This window comes from Microcebus murinus, chromosome 1 (assembly GCF_040939455.1).
Source record: "Microcebus murinus isolate Inina chromosome 1, M.murinus_Inina_mat1.0, whole genome shotgun sequence".
NCBI lineage: Eukaryota > Metazoa > Chordata > Mammalia > Primates > Cheirogaleidae > Microcebus > Microcebus murinus.
Window position 1 is genome coordinate 165,197,688 of NC_134104.1, and position 16,460 is coordinate 165,214,147.

The 16,460-nt window shown below is 62.6% G+C and overlaps 4 pseudogenes; all 4 read right to left on the reverse strand.

Moving 5' to 3' along the window:
* Positions 1-3,520: 3,520 nt before the first annotated feature.
* LOC142875428 (uncharacterized) lies at positions 3,521-3,639 on the reverse strand (annotated as a pseudogene).
* Positions 3,640-7,467: 3,828 nt separating this feature from the next.
* Positions 7,468-7,586, reverse strand: LOC142875443 (uncharacterized; annotated as a pseudogene).
* Positions 7,587-11,405: 3,819 nt separating this feature from the next.
* On the reverse strand, positions 11,406-11,524 carry LOC142874665 (uncharacterized; annotated as a pseudogene).
* A 3,814-nt stretch (positions 11,525-15,338) lies between these two features.
* Positions 15,339-15,457, reverse strand: LOC142875457 (uncharacterized; annotated as a pseudogene).
* Between the last annotated feature and the right edge of the window lie 1,003 nt (positions 15,458-16,460).

Sequence of the window (16,460 nt, forward strand, 5' to 3'; positions counted from 1 at the left end):
CCCAGCGCGCCGGGGCCGCTGACTGCGCACGGGCGGGAGGGGCGGGGCGCTCGCCCTTTGACCCCAGCCAGGGGCGGCCCTCCCCCACAACCCCTTTCAGCTGCGCCCCCCACCCTGTGGCCCGGCGGCCGCCTATTCCCCCGGGCCAGGGCTGGGGCACAGCGCACGGGGGAGGGGAGCCAGTGTATGGGGCGTCTCTCTCTCTCTCTCTCTCTCTCTCTCTCTCTCGGGATGTGTCCCATGGGTGGGGTGGGGTGGCGTGGTTTGTGGGGCGCTGAAGAAATCAGTCCCCTCCATCTCCTCCCTCTGGAAAACACCCAAGCCCTTGGAGAACTGCCCGCACCTCTACCTACCGTGGGGGCCGGGACCCTCCTCTGTGTCCTCCTGTGGCCCAGTCCAAGGGGCCTGGGCCTGGCCGGGGCTGCATTGGACCCCGACCACCCTGGCGTGTGGACTCGCTAAAAATTGGCGATTAGATATTGGATTCCAGCGTCATTGAGGTCATTTCACTAATGAGTGCACCGCAAAGAGTTTCCTAATCCATCTGTGAGGGTGGCAACCGAAAGAGAATTTTAGAGCTGACAGAATAGGCGAGGAAAGGCATAGGAGATTTCCACACCCAGTAAGGAAGCCTTTCCCGAAGTGGAAGAAAGAAAGGAGCAAACAGAGACACCGGTAGCCCGCCCGGATCAGAGTCTGCCCCTGAGAGAAAGTACCCTGACCAGGTTCACCCGTGGGTGGGTCGCGAGCTAGCGGCATTCAGAAGAGCGAGGCCCGCAGTCTGTGCAGAAGACACCTGCACTCGGGTGTGTGTGGCGGCACAATTCACAAGCAGCTCCAGATGTTAAACCAAGGAGAAGCCAGGGAGTTCCCAACGCCCCAGGTGTCCTCAGCCCACGACTGGCTGCTGTGGGAATGCGAAGCCCGGCTCCTTGTCTCAGAGCGGGGCAACCAGGAGGTGTGATGTCCACCCCGGGGTTCCCAGGAGGATCAGACTGAAGCTGGGACTTGGCCTGAAAGTGTCCCCTCGCATGGCCACCCCCTTCCCCTTCCTGCTCCTCTACTCCTGGTGCCCCTCCATCCAGGGGCCAGACCTTAAAGAGTCACCCGCAAGAGAATCCTGGTCCCAAAGGAGCCTTCTGGGGGACCCCTGCTGAGAGAGGTTGTGGGCATGGCCCGCTGGGGCTCTGCCCGACCCAGGGCTGAGAGATGCAACCTCCCAGCTCTGGGTCCCTGCAGGAAGTGTTGGCAAGCACAGGGCCAGTCCTCCAAAGGCCCAGGTGCAGGGAGCCCAGGCCAAGCAGCCTGTGGAAGAAGCCACATGCTGTGCCACCCCGGGGAACACGACTGCAGGCCCGGGCCCTTCCCACCTCCTCCTCCTCCTCCTCCTCCTCCTCCTCCTCCTCCTCCCACCCCGCCCCCGCCCCCGCCCCCACATGGCACAGGGCCCAGAGACACCTCAGACACTTGCTACCCAAAGTGCAAAGGGCATCAGTTGCTCCTCCAAACCCCCCCCCAGCCCAGCAGACCGCGTTGTCCAGCCAGCCCCCGGGCCTCCCTGGGGTGCCCAGCACAAAAGTGCAGACACCCACCGGACCCTCAATCTCAGTTTTCGGATGTTTTTGCCACTCTGAGGACCCGCAGGCCGGCTGGGCCTTCTGGCAGGACAGAGAGCCCCGGAATCCGACGTGGAGAGCTGGGTGTACGTCCCCATGAGGAGGCGGTCCCCACCTCCGCGGCTATCCCCTTGCGGGGAGCGGCAGCCGCGGGGCCTCAGAGAAGACACCAGGCTGGGCCCCCACGGCACAGCGGGAGCACGTCCCCCGCAGGCCACTTAGCGACGGCGGCCAGCCGGCGGACGGTTGGGTTGCGCGAGACGCTGCGGCCGCCCTGCTACCGGGTTCCTGGGAGGGCGTCCTGGAACCAGCGTCCACACCAAGCCCTTGGAAGGCCCAGGCCACGGAGGAGCCCCGTCAGGCAGGGGCCGAGGACGGTGACGGCCCGGGCGGGGAGGAGCGTGTCAGGCAGGGGCAGAGGACGGTGACAGGTGATAGGCCGGGCGGGAAGGAGTCAGTCAGGCAGGGGCCGTGGAGGAGACGGGCTGGGTAAGGGTTAGGGTTAGTGTCAGGGCACAAGTCACAATCGCAAAGACCTGGAAGCCACCCGAGTGCCCATCGACCCACGAGTGGGTAAATAAAATGTGGCGCGTGGACACCACGGAGTGCTATTCGGCTATGAGGAGCAGCGGTGAGGGGGCACCTCTCGTGGTTCTCCTGGCCAGAGCTGGAACCCGTTCCAGTAAGCCAAGTATCCCAAGAATGGACACACGAGCACCACGTGCTCGCGCTCACCAGCAAATGGGTACGAACCCATGGACACCTAAGTGGACACAGAGGAATCACCTTCTTCGGGTGGGTGTCGGGCGGGTGGGGGGAGGGGATGGGCATACACATCCATTAGGAATGGGGTGGGTACGCACCGACTGGGGGATGGGCGCACTTGAAGCTCTGACCCGAGGGGGGAGGCTGGGAGAGGGCAACGCACCCGTCCTTAACATTGGTGCCCCCACAATATGCTGGAACAACATGAGGGGTAAATGAATAAGAACACGGGGGGGGGAGGGGGGCACGGGCAACACATGTCACCTTAATACTTGGACTCCCATCATCTGCTTGAAAAGAGAGAGAAAAGAAAATGCAATAATAGAGATAAGAGACACTTTTTAAAAATAATGAATCCGGCCGGGCGCTGTGGCTCACGCCTGTAATCCTAGCTCTTGGGAGGCCGAGGCGGGCGGATTGCTCAAGGTCAGGAGTTCAAAACCAGCCTGAGCAAGAGCGAGACCCCGTCTCTACTATAAATAGAAAGAAATTAATTGGCCAACTGATATATATATAAAAAATTAGCGGGGCATGGTGGCGCATGCCTGCAGTCCCAGCTACCCGGGAGGCTGAGGCAGAAGGATCACTCGAGCCCAGGAGTTTGAAGTTGCTGTGAGCTAGGCTGACGCCACGGCACTCACTCTAGCCTGGGCAACAAACCGAGACTCTGTCTCAAAAAAAAAAAAAAAAAAAATGAATCCGAAGAGAAAAGTAAAAGGAGGCCTGTGGAGCAGGTCTGGGTGTGACTCCGGATCCCCGAACATCAGGTGCCACCACCAAAGATTCCTACGTGTAGCCCATAGAACCCCAAAAGCAACGGGAGGAGTTCTGGTCACATACTCCCTCAAAATGACATCCTGGCCTTCTTCTGGAACTCCCTCCCCTCTCAGACTCTCAAGGTTTCCTCCAGCGTGTCGGCTCCCACAGAGCAGACCTTTGGTCTGAGACCTGACAGTCCAGAAGCCACGCATGCTGCCGCGTGGCGGCGGTGTCACGGCTCGGGACAAGAGGAGGCCCCACGGTGCGGGCTGGGGCGCCAGGCACCGCGGCGGGCGCTGAGGGTGGGGGTCACCCCCACCCCGGGCCGCCCCCGCACTCCCAGAAACGCGACAGAACCAGAGGCAAAAAAAAAAAGAAGAAGCCTACGGCACCCGGTATTCCCGGGCGGTCTCCCATCCAAGTTCTAACCAGGCCCGACCCTGCTTAGCTTCCGAGACCAGACGGGATCGGGCGCGTTCGGGGTGGTGTGGCCGTGGACGGCGGAGGGCGCCCCTGCCCCGCTCAAGAAGCCGAGCCTCTCTGCGCTTCCCCGCCGCCTCCTCCCGCCCCAGGCCCCGCGCCGGGTCGGGCCTGTTGAGTTCGCCGGCCGGGTCCCGCGGGCTCCGAGGGACGGGGGTGACGGGCGGGGCGGGCAGGGAGCGGCGGGCCGGGGTTGGGGGCTGTCTCTGTATACACACACACTCACACTCACACGCACTCACTCACTCACACTCACACAAGATGCGCCTCCACGGCTGGACCCGCCAAGGTGGAGCCCTTCCAGCCCCCCTCCTCTCCTCGCCTGGCCTCCTTCACCTCCCCGCCCCCCACCCCCAGCGCGCCGGGGCCGCTGACTGCGCACGGGCGGGAGGGGCGGGGCGCTCGCCCTTTGACCCCAGCCAGGGGCGGCCCTCCCCCACAACCCCTTTCAGCTGCGCCCCCCACCCTGTGGCCCGGCGGCCGCCTATTCCCCCGGGCCAGGGCTGGGGCACAGCGCACGGGGGAGGGGAGCCAGTGTATGGGGCGTCTCTCTCTCTCTCTCGGGATGTGTCCCATGGGTGGGGTGGGGTGGCGTGGTTTGTGGGGCGCTGAAGAAATCAGTCCCCTCCATCTCCTCCCTCTGGAAAACACCCAAGCCCTTGGAGAACTGCCCGCACCTCTACCTACCGTGGGGACCGGGACCCTCCTCTGTGTCCTCCTGTGGCCCAGTCCAAGGGGCCTGGGCCTGGCCGGGGCTGCATTGGACCCCGACCACCCTGGCGTGTGGACTCGCTAAAAATTGGCGATTAGATATTGGATTCCAGCGTCATTGAGGTCATTTCACTAATGAGTGCACCGCAAAGAGTTTCCTAATCCATCTGTGAGGGTGGCAACCGAAAGAGAATTTTAGAGCTGACAGAATAGGCGAGGAAAGGCATAGGAGATTTCCACACCCAGTAAGGAAGCCTTTCCCGAAGTGGAAGAAAGAAAGGAGCAAACAGAGACACCGGTAGCCCGCCCGGATCAGAGTCTGCCCCTGAGAGAAAGTACCCTGACCAGGTTCACCCGTGGGTGGGTCGCGAGCTAGCGGCATTCAGAAGAGGGAGGCCCGCAGTCTGTGCAGAAGACACCTGCACTCGGGTGTGTGTGGCGGCACAATTCACAAGCAGCTCCAGATGTTAAACCAAGGAGAAGCCAGGGAGTTCCCAACGCCCCAGGTGTCCTCAGCCCACGACTGGCTGCTGTGGGAATGCGAAGCCCGGCTCCTTGTCTCAGAGCGGGGCAACCAGGAGGTGTGATGTCCACCCCGGGGTTCCCAGGAGGATCAGACTGAAGCTGGGACTTGGCCTGAAAGTGTCCCCTCGCATGGCCACCCCCTTCCCCTTCCTGCTCCTCTACTCCTGGTGCCCCTCCATCCAGGGGCCAGACCTTAAAGAGTCACCCGCAAGAGAATCCTGGTCCCAAAGGAGCCTTCTGGGGGACCCCTGCTGAGAGAGGTTGTGGGCATGGCCCGCTGGGGCTCTGCCCGACCCAGGGCTGAGAGATGCAACCTCCCAGCTCTGGGTCCCTGCAGGAAGTGTTGGCAAGCACAGGGCCAGTCCTCCAAAGGCCCAGGTGCAGGGAGCCCAGGCCAAGCAGCCTGTGGAAGAAGCCACATGCTGTGCCACCCCGGGGAACAGGACTGCAGGCCCGGGCCCTTCCCACCTCCTCCTCCTCCTCCTCCTCCTCCTCCTCCTCCCACCCCGCCCCCGCCCCCGCCCCCACATGGCACAGGGCCCAGAGACACCTCAGACACTTGCTACCCAAAGTGCAAAGGGCATCAGTTGCTCCTCCAAACCCCCCCCCAGCCCAGCAGACCGCGTTGTCCAGCCAGCCCCCGGGCCTCCCTGGGGTGCCCAGCACAAAAGTGCAGACACCCACCGGACCCTCAATCTCAGTTTTCGGATGTTTTTGCCACTCTGAGGACCCGCAGGCCGGCTGGGCCTTCTGGCAGGACAGAGAGCCCCGGAATCCGACGTGGAGAGCTGGGTGTACGTCCCCATGAGGAGGCGGTCCCCACCTCCGCGGCTATCCCCTTGCGGGGAGCGGCAGCCGCGGGGCCTCAGAGAAGACACCAGGCTGGGCCCCCACGGCACAGCGGGAGCACGTCCCCCGCAGGCCACTTAGCGACGGCGGCCAGCCGGCGGACGGTTGGGTTGCGCGAGACGCTGCGGCCGCCCTGCTACCGGGTTCCTGGGAGGGCGTCCTGGAACCAGCGTCCACACCAAGCCCTTGGAAGGCCCAGGCCACGGAGGAGCCCCGTCAGGCAGGGGCCGAGGACGGTGACGGCCCGGGCGGGGAGGAGCGTGTCAGGCAGGGGCAGAGGACGGTGACAGGTGATAGGCCGGGCGGGAAGGAGTCAGTCAGGCAGGGGCCGTGGAGGAGACGGGCTGGGTAAGGGTTAGGGTTAGTGTCAGGGCACAAGTCACAATCGCAAAGACCTGGAAGCCACCCGAGTGCCCATCGACCCACGAGTGGGTAAATAAAATGTGGCGCGTGGACACCACGGAGTGCTATTCGGCTATGAGGAGCAGCGGTGAGGGGGCACCTCTCGTGGTTCTCCTGGCCAGAGCTGGAACCCGTTCCAGTAAGCCAAGTATCCCAAGAATGGACACACGAGCACCACGTGCTCGCGCTCACCAGCAAATGGGTACGAACCCATGGACACCTAAGTGGACACAGAGGAATCACCTTCTTCGGGTGGGTGTCGGGCGGGTGGGGGGAGGGGATGGGCATACACATCCATTAGGAATGGGGTGGGTACGCACCGACTGGGGGATGGGCGCACTTGAAGCTCTGACCCGAGGGGGGAGGCTGGGAGAGGGCAACGCACCCGTCCTTAACATTGGTGCCCCCACAATATGCTGGAACAACATGAGGGGTAAATGAATAAGAACACGGGGGGGGAGGGGGGCACGGGCAACACATGTCACCTTAATACTTGGACTCCCATCATCTGCTTGAAAAGAGAGAGAAAAGAAAATGCAATAATAGAGATAAGAGACACTTTTTAAAAATAATGAATCCGGCCGGGCGCTGTGGCTCACGCCTGTAATCCTAGCTCTTGGGAGGCCGAGGCGGGCGGATTGCTCAAGGTCAGGAGTTCAAAACCAGCCTGAGCAAGAGCGAGACCCCGTCTCTACTATAAATAGAAAGAAATTAATTGGCCAACTGATATATATATAAAAAATTAGCGGGGCATGGTGGCGCATGCCTGCAGTCCCAGCTACCCGGGAGGCTGAGGCAGAAGGATCACTCGAGCCCAGGAGTTTGAAGTTGCTGTGAGCTAGGCTGACGCCACGGCACTCACTCTAGCCTGGGCAACAAACCGAGACTCTGTCTCAAAAAAAAAAAAAAAAAAAATGAATCCGAAGAGAAAAGTAAAAGGAGGCCTGTGGAGCAGGTCTGGGTGTGACTCCGGATCCCCGAACATCAGGTGCCACCACCAAAGATTCCTACGTGTAGCCCATAGAACCCCAAAAGCAACGGGAGGAGTTCTGGTCACATACTCCCTCAAAATGACATCCTGGCCTTCTTCTGGAACTCCCTCCCCTCTCAGACTCTCAAGGTTTCCTCCAGCGTGTCGGCTCCCACAGAGCAGACCTTTGGTCTGAGACCTGACAGTCCAGAAGCCACGCATGCTGCCGCGTGGCGGCGGTGTCACGGCTCGGGACAAGAGGAGGCCCCACGGTGCGGGCTGGGGCGCCAGGCACCGCGGCGGGCGCTGAGGGTGGGGGTCACCCCCACCCCGGGCCGCCCCCGCACTCCCAGAAACGCGACAGAACCAGAGGCAAAAAAAAAAAGAAGAAGCCTACGGCACCCGGTATTCCCGGGCGGTCTCCCATCCAAGTTCTAACCAGGCCCGACCCTGCTTAGCTTCCGAGACCAGACGGGATCGGGCGCGTTCGGGGTGGTGTGGCCGTGGACGGCGGAGGGCGCCCCTGCCCCGCTCAAGAAGCCGAGCCTCTCTGCGCTTCCCCGCCGCCTCCTCCCGCCCCAGGCCCCGCGCCGGGTCGGGCCTGTTGAGTTCGCCGGCCGGGTCCCGCGGGCTCCGAGGGACGGGGGTGACGGGCGGGGCGGGCAGGGAGCGGCGGGCCGGGGTTGGGGGCTGTCTCTGTATACACACACACTCACACTCACACGCACTCACTCACTCACACTCACACAAGATGCGCCTCCACGGCTGGACCCGCCAAGGTGGAGCCCTTCCAGCCCCCCTCCTCTCCTCGCCTGGCCTCCTTCACCTCCCCGCCCCCCACCCCCAGCGCGCCGGGGCCGCTGACTGCGCACGGGCGGGAGGGGCGGGGCGCTCGCCCTTTGACCCCAGCCAGGGGCGGCCCTCCCCCACAACCCCTTTCAGCTGCGCCCCCCACCCTGTGGCCCGGCGGCCGCCTATTCCCCCGGGCCAGGGCTGGGGCACAGCGCACGGGGGAGGGGAGCCAGTGTATGGGGCGTCTCTCTCTCTCTCTCTCTCTCGGGATGTGTCCCATGGGTGGGGTGGGGTGGCGTGGTTTGTGGGGCGCTGAAGAAATCAGTCCCCTCCATCTCCTCCCTCTGGAAAACACCCAAGCCCTTGGAGAACTGCCCGCACCTCTACCTACCGTGGGGGCCGGGACCCTCCTCTGTGTCCTCCTGTGGCCCAGTCCAAGGGGCCTGGGCCTGGCCGGGGCTGCATTGGACCCCGACCACCCTGGCGTGTGGACTCGCTAAAAATTGGCGATTAGATATTGGATTCCAGCGTCATTGAGGTCATTTCACTAATGAGTGCACCGCAAAGAGTTTCCTAATCCATCTGTGAGGGTGGCAACCGAAAGAGAATTTTAGAGCTGACAGAATAGGCGAGGAAAGGCATAGGAGATTTCCACACCCAGTAAGGAAGCCTTTCCCGAAGTGGAAGAAAGAAAGGAGCAAACAGAGACACCGGTAGCCCGCCCGGATCAGAGTCTGCCCCTGAGAGAAAGTACCCTGACCAGGTTCACCCGTGGGTGGGTCGCGAGCTAGCGGCATTCAGAAGAGGGAGGCCCGCAGTCTGTGCAGAAGACACCTGCACTCGGGTGTGTGTGGCGGCACAATTCACAAGCAGCTCCAGATGTTAAACCAAGGAGAAGCCAGGGAGTTCCCAACGCCCCAGGTGTCCTCAGCCCACGACTGGCTGCTGTGGGAATGCGAAGCCCGGCTCCTTGTCTCAGAGCGGGGCAACCAGGAGGTGTGATGTCCACCCCGGGGTTCCCAGGAGGATCAGACTGAAGCTGGGACTTGGCCTGAAAGTGTCCCCTCGCATGGCCACCCCCTTCCCCTTCCTGCTCCTCTACTCCTGGTGCCCCTCCATCCAGGGGCCAGACCTTAAAGAGTCACCCGCAAGAGAATCCTGGTCCCAAAGGAGCCTTCTGGGGGACCCCTGCTGAGAGAGGTTGTGGGCATGGCCCGCTGGGGCTCTGCCCGACCCAGGGCTGAGAGATGCAACCTCCCAGCTCTGGGTCCCTGCAGGAAGTGTTGGCAAGCACAGGGCCAGTCCTCCAAAGGCCCAGGTGCAGGGAGCCCAGGCCAAGCAGCCTGTGGAAGAAGCCACATGCTGTGCCACCCCGGGGAACACGACTGCAGGCCCGGGCCCTTCCCACCTCCTCCTCCTCCTCCTCCTCCTCCTCCCACCCCGCCCCCGCCCCCACATGGCACAGGGCCCAGAGACACCTCAGACACTTGCTACCCAAAGTGCAAAGGGCATCAGTTGCTCCTCCAAACCCCCCCCAGCCCAGCAGACCGCGTTGTCCAGCCAGCCCCCGGGCCTCCCTGGGGTGCCCAGCACAAAAGTGCAGACACCCACCGGACCCTCAATCTCAGTTTTCGGATGTTTTTGCCACTCTGAGGACCCGCAGACCAGCTGGGCCTTCTGGCAGGACAGAGAGCCCCGGAATCCGACGTGGAGAGCTGGGTGTACGTCCCCATGAGGAGGCGGTCCCCACCTCCGCGGCTATCCCCTTGCGGGGAGCGGCAGCCGCGGGGCCTCAGAGAAGACACCAGGCTGGGCCCCCACGGCACAGCGGGAGCACGTCCCCCGCAGGCCACTTAGCGACGGCGGCCAGCCGGACGGTTGGGTTGCGCGAGACGCTGCGGCCGCCCTGCTACCGGGTTCCTGGGAGGGCGTCCTGGAACCAGCGTCCACACCAAGCCCTTGGAAGGCCCAGGCCACGGAGGAGCCCCGTCAGGCAGGGGCCGAGGACGGTGACGGCCCGGGCGGGGACGAGCGTGTCAGGCAGGGGCAGAGGACGGTGACAGGTGATAGGCCGGGCGGGAAGGAGTCAGTCAGGCAGGGGCCGTGGAGGAGACGGGCTGGGTAAGGGTTAGGGTTAGTGTCAGGGCACAAGTCACAATCGCAAAGACCTGGAAGCCACCCGAGTGCCCATCGACCCACGAGTGGGTAAATAAAATGTGGCGCGTGGACACCACGGAGTGCTATTCGGCTATGAGGAGCAGCGGTGAGGGGGCACCTCTCGTGGTTCTCCTGGCCAGAGCTGGAACCCGTTCCAGTAAGCCAAGTATCCCAAGAATGGACACACGAGCACCACGTGCTCGCGCTCACCAGCAAATGGGTACGAACCCATGGACACCTAAGTGGACACAGAGGAATCACCTTCTTCGGGTGGGTGTCGGGCGGGTGGGGGGAGGGGATGGGCATACACATCCATTAGGAATGGGGTGGGTACGCACCGACTGGGGGATGGGCGCACTTGAAGCTCTGACCCGAGGGGGGAGGCTGGGAGAGGGCAACGCACCCGTCCTTAACATTGGTGCCCCCACAATATGCTGGAACAACATGAGGGGTAAATGAATAAGAACACGGGGGGGGAGGGGGGCACGGGCAACACATGTCACCTTAATACTTGGACTCCCATCATCTGCTTGAAAAGAGAGAGAAAAGAAAATGCAATAATAGAGATAAGAGACACTTTTTAAAAATAATGAATCCGGCCGGGCGCTGTGGCTCACGCCTGTAATCCTAGCTCTTGGGAGGCCGAGGCGGGCGGATTGCTCAAGGTCAGGAGTTCAAAACCAGCCTGAGCAAGAGCGAGACCCCGTCTCTACTATAAATAGAAAGAAATTAATTGGCCAACTGATATATATATAAAAAATTAGCGGGGCATGGTGGCGCATGCCTGCAGTCCCAGCTACCCGGGAGGCTGAGGCAGAAGGATCACTCGAGCCCAGGAGTTTGAAGTTGCTGTGAGCTAGGCTGACGCCACGGCACTCACTCTAGCCTGGGCAACAAACCGAGACTCTGTCTCAAAAAAAAAAAAAAAAAAAAATGAATCCGAAGAGAAAAGTAAAAGGAGGCCTGTGGAGCAGGTCTGGGTGTGACTCCGGATCCCCGAACATCAGGTGCCACCACCAAAGATTCCTACGTGTAGCCCATAGAACCCCAAAAGCAACGGGAGGAGTTCTGGTCACATACTCCCTCAAAATGACATCCTGGCCTTCTTCTGGAACTCCCTCCCCTCTCAGACTCTCAAGGTTTCCTCCAGCGTGTCGGCTCCCACAGAGCAGACCTTTGGTCTGAGACCTGACAGTCCAGAAGCCACGCATGCTGCCGCGTGGCGGCGGTGTCACGGCTCGGGACAAGAGGAGGCCCCACGGTGCGGGCTGGGGCGCCAGGCACCGCGGCGGGCGCTGAGGGTGGGGGTCACCCCCACCCCGGGCCGCCCCCGCACTCCCAGAAACGCGACAGAACCAGAGGCAAAAAAAAAAAGAAGAAGCCTACGGCACCCGGTATTCCCGGGCGGTCTCCCATCCAAGTTCTAACCAGGCCCGAGCCTGCTTAGCTTCCGAGACCAGATGGGATCGGGCGCGTTCGGGGTGGTGTGGCCGTGGACGGCGGAGGGCGCCCCTGCCCCGCTCAAGAAGCCGAGCCTCTCTGCGCTTCCCCGCCGCCTCCTCCCGCCCCAGGCCCCGCGCCGGGTCGGGCCTGTTGAGTTCGCCGGCCGGGTCCCGCGGGCTCCGAGGGACGGGGGTGACGGGCGGGGCGGGCAGGGAGCGGCGGGCCGGGGTTGGGGGCTGTCTCTGTATACACACACACTCACACTCACACGCACTCACTCACTCACACTCACACAAGATGCGCCTCCACGGCTGGACCCGCCAAGGTGGAGCCCTTCCAGCCCCCCTCCTCTCCTCGCCTGGCCTCCTTCACCTCCCCGCCCCCCACCCCCAGCGCGCCGGGGCCGCTGACTGCGCACGGGCGGGAGGGGCGGGGCGCTCGCCCTTTGACCCCAGCCAGGGGCGGCCCTCCCCCACAACCCCTTTCAGCTGCGCCCCCCACCCTGTGGCCCGGCGGCCGCCTATTCCCCCGGGCCAGGGCTGGGGCACAGCGCACGGGGGAGGGGAGCCAGTGTATGGGGCGTCTCTCTCTCTCTCTCGGGATGTGTCCCATGGGTGGGGTGGGGTGGCGTGGTTTGTGGGGCGCTGAAGAAATCAGTCCCCTCCATCTCCTCCCTCTGGAAAACACCCAAGCCCTTGGAGAACTGCCCGCACCTCTACCTACCGTGGGGGCCGGGACCCTCCTCTGTGTCCTCCTGTGGCCCAGTCCAAGGGGCCTGGGCCTGGCCGGGGCTGCATTGGACCCCGACCACCCTGGCGTGTGGACTCGCTAAAAATTGGCGATTAGATATTGGATTCCAGCGTCATTGAGGTCATTTCACTAATGAGTGCACCGCAAAGAGTTTCCTAATCCATCTGTGAGGGTGGCAACCGAAAGAGAATTTTAGAGCTGACAGAATAGGCGAGGAAAGGCATAGGAGATTTCCACACCCAGTAAGGAAGCCTTTCCCGAAGTGGAAGAAAGAAAGGAGCAAACAGAGACACCGGTAGCCCGCCCGGATCAGAGTCTGCCCCTGAGAGAAAGTACCCTGACCAGGTTCACCCGTGGGTGGGTCGCGAGCTAGCGGCATTCAGAAGAGGGAGGCCCGCAGTCTGTGCAGAAGACACCTGCACTCGGGTGTGTGTGGCGGCACAATTCACAAGCAGCTCCAGATGTTAAACCAAGGAGAAGCCAGGGAGTTCCCAACGCCCCAGGTGTCCTCAGCCCACGACTGGCTGCTGTGGGAATGCGAAGCCCGGCTCCTTGTCTCAGAGCGGGGCAACCAGGAGGTGTGATGTCCACCCCGGGGTTCCCAGGAGGATCAGACTGAAGCTGGGACTTGGCCTGAAAGTGTCCCCTCGCATGGCCACCCCCTTCCCCTTCCTGCTCCTCTACTCCTGGTGCCCCTCCATCCAGGGGCCAGACCTTAAAGAGTCACCCGCAAGAGAATCCTGGTCCCAAAGGAGCCTTCTGGGGGACCCCTGCTGAGAGAGGTTGTGGGCATGGCCCGCTGGGGCTCTGCCCGACCCAGGGCTGAGAGATGCAACCTCCCAGCTCTGGGTCCCTGCAGGAAGTGTTGGCAAGCACAGGGCCAGTCCTCCAAAGGCCCAGGTGCAGGGAGCCCAGGCCAAGCAGCCTGTGGAAGAAGCCACATGCTGTGCCACCCCGGGGAACACGACTGCAGGCCCGGGCCCTTCCCACCTCCTCCTCCTCCTCCTCCTCCTCCTCCCACCCCGCCCCCGCCCCCACATGGCACAGGGCCCAGAGACACCTCAGACACTTGCTACCCAAAGTGCAAAGGGCATCAGTTGCTCCTCCAAACCCCCCCCAGCCCAGCAGACCGCGTTGTCCAGCCAGCCCCCGGGCCTCCCTGGGGTGCCCAGCACAAAAGTGCAGACACCCACCGGACCCTCAATCTCAGTTTTCGGATGTTTTTGCCACTCTGAGGACCCGCAGGCCGGCTGGGCCTTCTGGCAGGACAGAGAGCCCCGGAATCCGACGTGGAGAGCTGGGTGTACGTCCCCATGAGGAGGCGGTCCCCACCTCCGCGGCTATCCCCTTGCGGGGAGCGGCAGCCGCGGGGCCTCAGAGAAGACACCAGGCTGGGCCCCCACGGCACAGCGGGAGCACGTCCCCCGCAGGCCACTTAGCGACGGCGGCCAGCCGGCGGACGGTTGGGTTGCGCGAGACGCTGCGGCCGCCCTGCTACCGGGTTCCTGGGAGGGCGTCCTGGAACCAGCGTCCACACCAAGCCCTTGGAAGGCCCAGGCCACGGAGGAGCCCCGTCAGGCAGGGGCCGAGGACGGTGACGGCCCGGGCGGGGAGGAGCGTGTCAGGCAGGGGCAGAGGACGGTGACAGGTGATAGGCCGGGCGGGAAGGAGTCAGTCAGGCAGGGGCCGTGGAGGAGACGGGCTGGGTAAGGGTTAGGGTTAGTGTCAGGGCACAAGTCACAATCGCAAAGACCTGGAAGCCACCCGAGTGCCCATCGACCCACGAGTGGGTAAATAAAATGTGGCGCGTGGACACCACGGAGTGCTATTCGGCTATGAGGAGCAGCGGTGAGGGGGCACCTCTCGTGGTTCTCCTGGCCAGAGCTGGAACCCGTTCCAGTAAGCCAAGTATCCCAAGAATGGACACACGAGCACCACGTGCTCGCGCTCACCAGCAAATGGGTACGAACCCATGGACACCTAAGTGGACACAGAGGAATCACCTTCTTCGGGTGGGTGTCGGGCGGGTGGGGGGAGGGGATGGGCATACACATCCATTAGGAATGGGGTGGGTACGCACCGACTGGGGGATGGGTGCACTTGAAGCTCTGACCCGAGGGGGGAGGCTGGGAGAGGGCAACGCACCCGTCCTTAACATTGGTGCCCCCACAATATGCTGGAACAACATGAGGGGTAAATGAATAAGAACACGGGGGGGGAGGGGGGCACGGGCAACACATGTCACCTTAATACTTGGACTCCCATCATCTGCTTGAAAAGAGAGAGAAAAGAAAATGCAATAATAGAGATAAGAGACACTTTTTAAAAATAATGAATCCGGCCGGGCGCTGTGGCTCACGCCTGTAATCCTAGCTCTTGGGAGGCCGAGGCGGGCGGATTGCTCAAGGTCAGGAGTTCAAAACCAGCCTGAGCAAGAGCGAGACCCCGTCTCTACTATAAATAGAAAGAAATTAATTGGCCAACTGATATATATATAAAAAATTAGCGGGGCATGGTGGCGCATGCCTGCAGTCCCAGCTACCCGGGAGGCTGAGGCAGAAGGATCACTCGAGCCCAGGAGTTTGAAGTTGCTGTGAGCTAGGCTGACGCCACGGCACTCACTCTAGCCTGGGCAACAAACCGAGACTCTGTCTCAAAAAAAAAAAAAAAAAATGAATCCGAAGAGAAAAGTAAAAGGAGGCCAGTGGAGCAGGTCTGGGTGTGACTCCGGATCCCCGAACATCAGGTGCCACCACCAAAGATTCCTACGTGTAGCCCATAGAACCCCAAAAGCAACGGGAGGAGTTCTGGTCACATACTCCCTCAAAATGACATCCTGGCCTTCTTCTGGAACTCCCTCCCCTCTCAGACTCTCAAGGTTTCCTCCAGCGTGTCGGCTCCCACAGAGCAGACCTTTGGTCTGAGACCTGACAGTCCAGAAGCCACGCATGCTGCCGCGTGGCGGCGGTGTCACGGCTCGGGACAAGAGGAGGCCCCACGGTGCGGGCTGGGGCGCCAGGCACCGCGGCGGGCGCTGAGGGTGGGGGTCACCCCCACCCCGGGCCGCCCCCGCACTCCCAGAAACGCGACAGAACCAGAGGCAAAAAAAAAAAAGAAGAAGCCTACGGCACCCGGTATTCCCGGGCGGTCTCCCATCCAAGTTCTAACCAGGCCCGACCCTGCTTAGCTTCCGAGACCAGACGGGATCGGGCGCGTTCGGGGTGGTGTGGCCGTGGACGGCGGAGGGCGCCCCTGCCCCGCTCAAGAAGCCGAGCCTCTCTGCGCTTCCCCGCCGCCTCCTCCCGCCCCAGGCCCCGCGCCGGGTCGGGCCTGTTGAGTTCGCCGGCCGGGTCCCGCGGGCTCCGAGGGACGGGGGTGACGGGCGGGGCGGGCAGGGAGCGGCGGGCCGGGGTTGGGGGCTGTCTCTGTATACACACACACTCACACTCACACGCACTCACTCACTCACACTCACACAAGATGCGCCTCCACGGCTGGACCCGCCAAGGTGGAGCCCTTCCAGCCCCCCTCCTCTCCTCGCCTGGCCTCCTTCACCTCCCCGCCCCCCACCCCCAGCGCGCCGGGGCCGCTGACTGCGCACGGGCGGGAGGGGCGGGGCGCTCGCCCTTTGACCCCAGCCAGGGGCGGCCCTCCCCCACAACCCCTTTCAGCTGCGCCCCCCACCCTGTGGCCCGGCGGCCGCCTATTCCCCCGGGCCAGGGCTGGGGCACAGCGCACGGGGGAGGGGAGCCAGTGTATGGGGCGTCTCTCTCTCTCTCTCTCTCTCTCTCTCTCTCTCGGGATGTGTCCCATGGGTGGGGTGGGGTGGCGTGGTTTGTGGGGCGCTGAAGAAATCAGTCCCCTCCATCTCCTCCCTCTGGAAAACACCCAAGCCCTTGGAGAACTGCCCGCACCTCTACCTACCGTGGGGGCCGGGACCCTCCTCTGTGTCCTCCTGTGGCCCAGTCCAAGGGGCCTGGGCCTGGCCGGGGCTGCATTGGACCCCGACCACCCTGGCGTGTGGACTCGCTAAAAATTGGCGATTAGATATTGGATTCCAGCGTCATTGAGGTCATTTCACTAATGAGTGCACCGCAAAGAGTTTCCTAATCCATCTGTGAGGGTGGCAACCGAAAGAGAATTTTAGAGCTGACAGAATAGGCGAGGAAAGGCATAGGAGATTTCCACACCCAGTAAGGAAGCCTTTCCCGAAGTGGAAGAAAGAAAGGAGCAAACAGAGA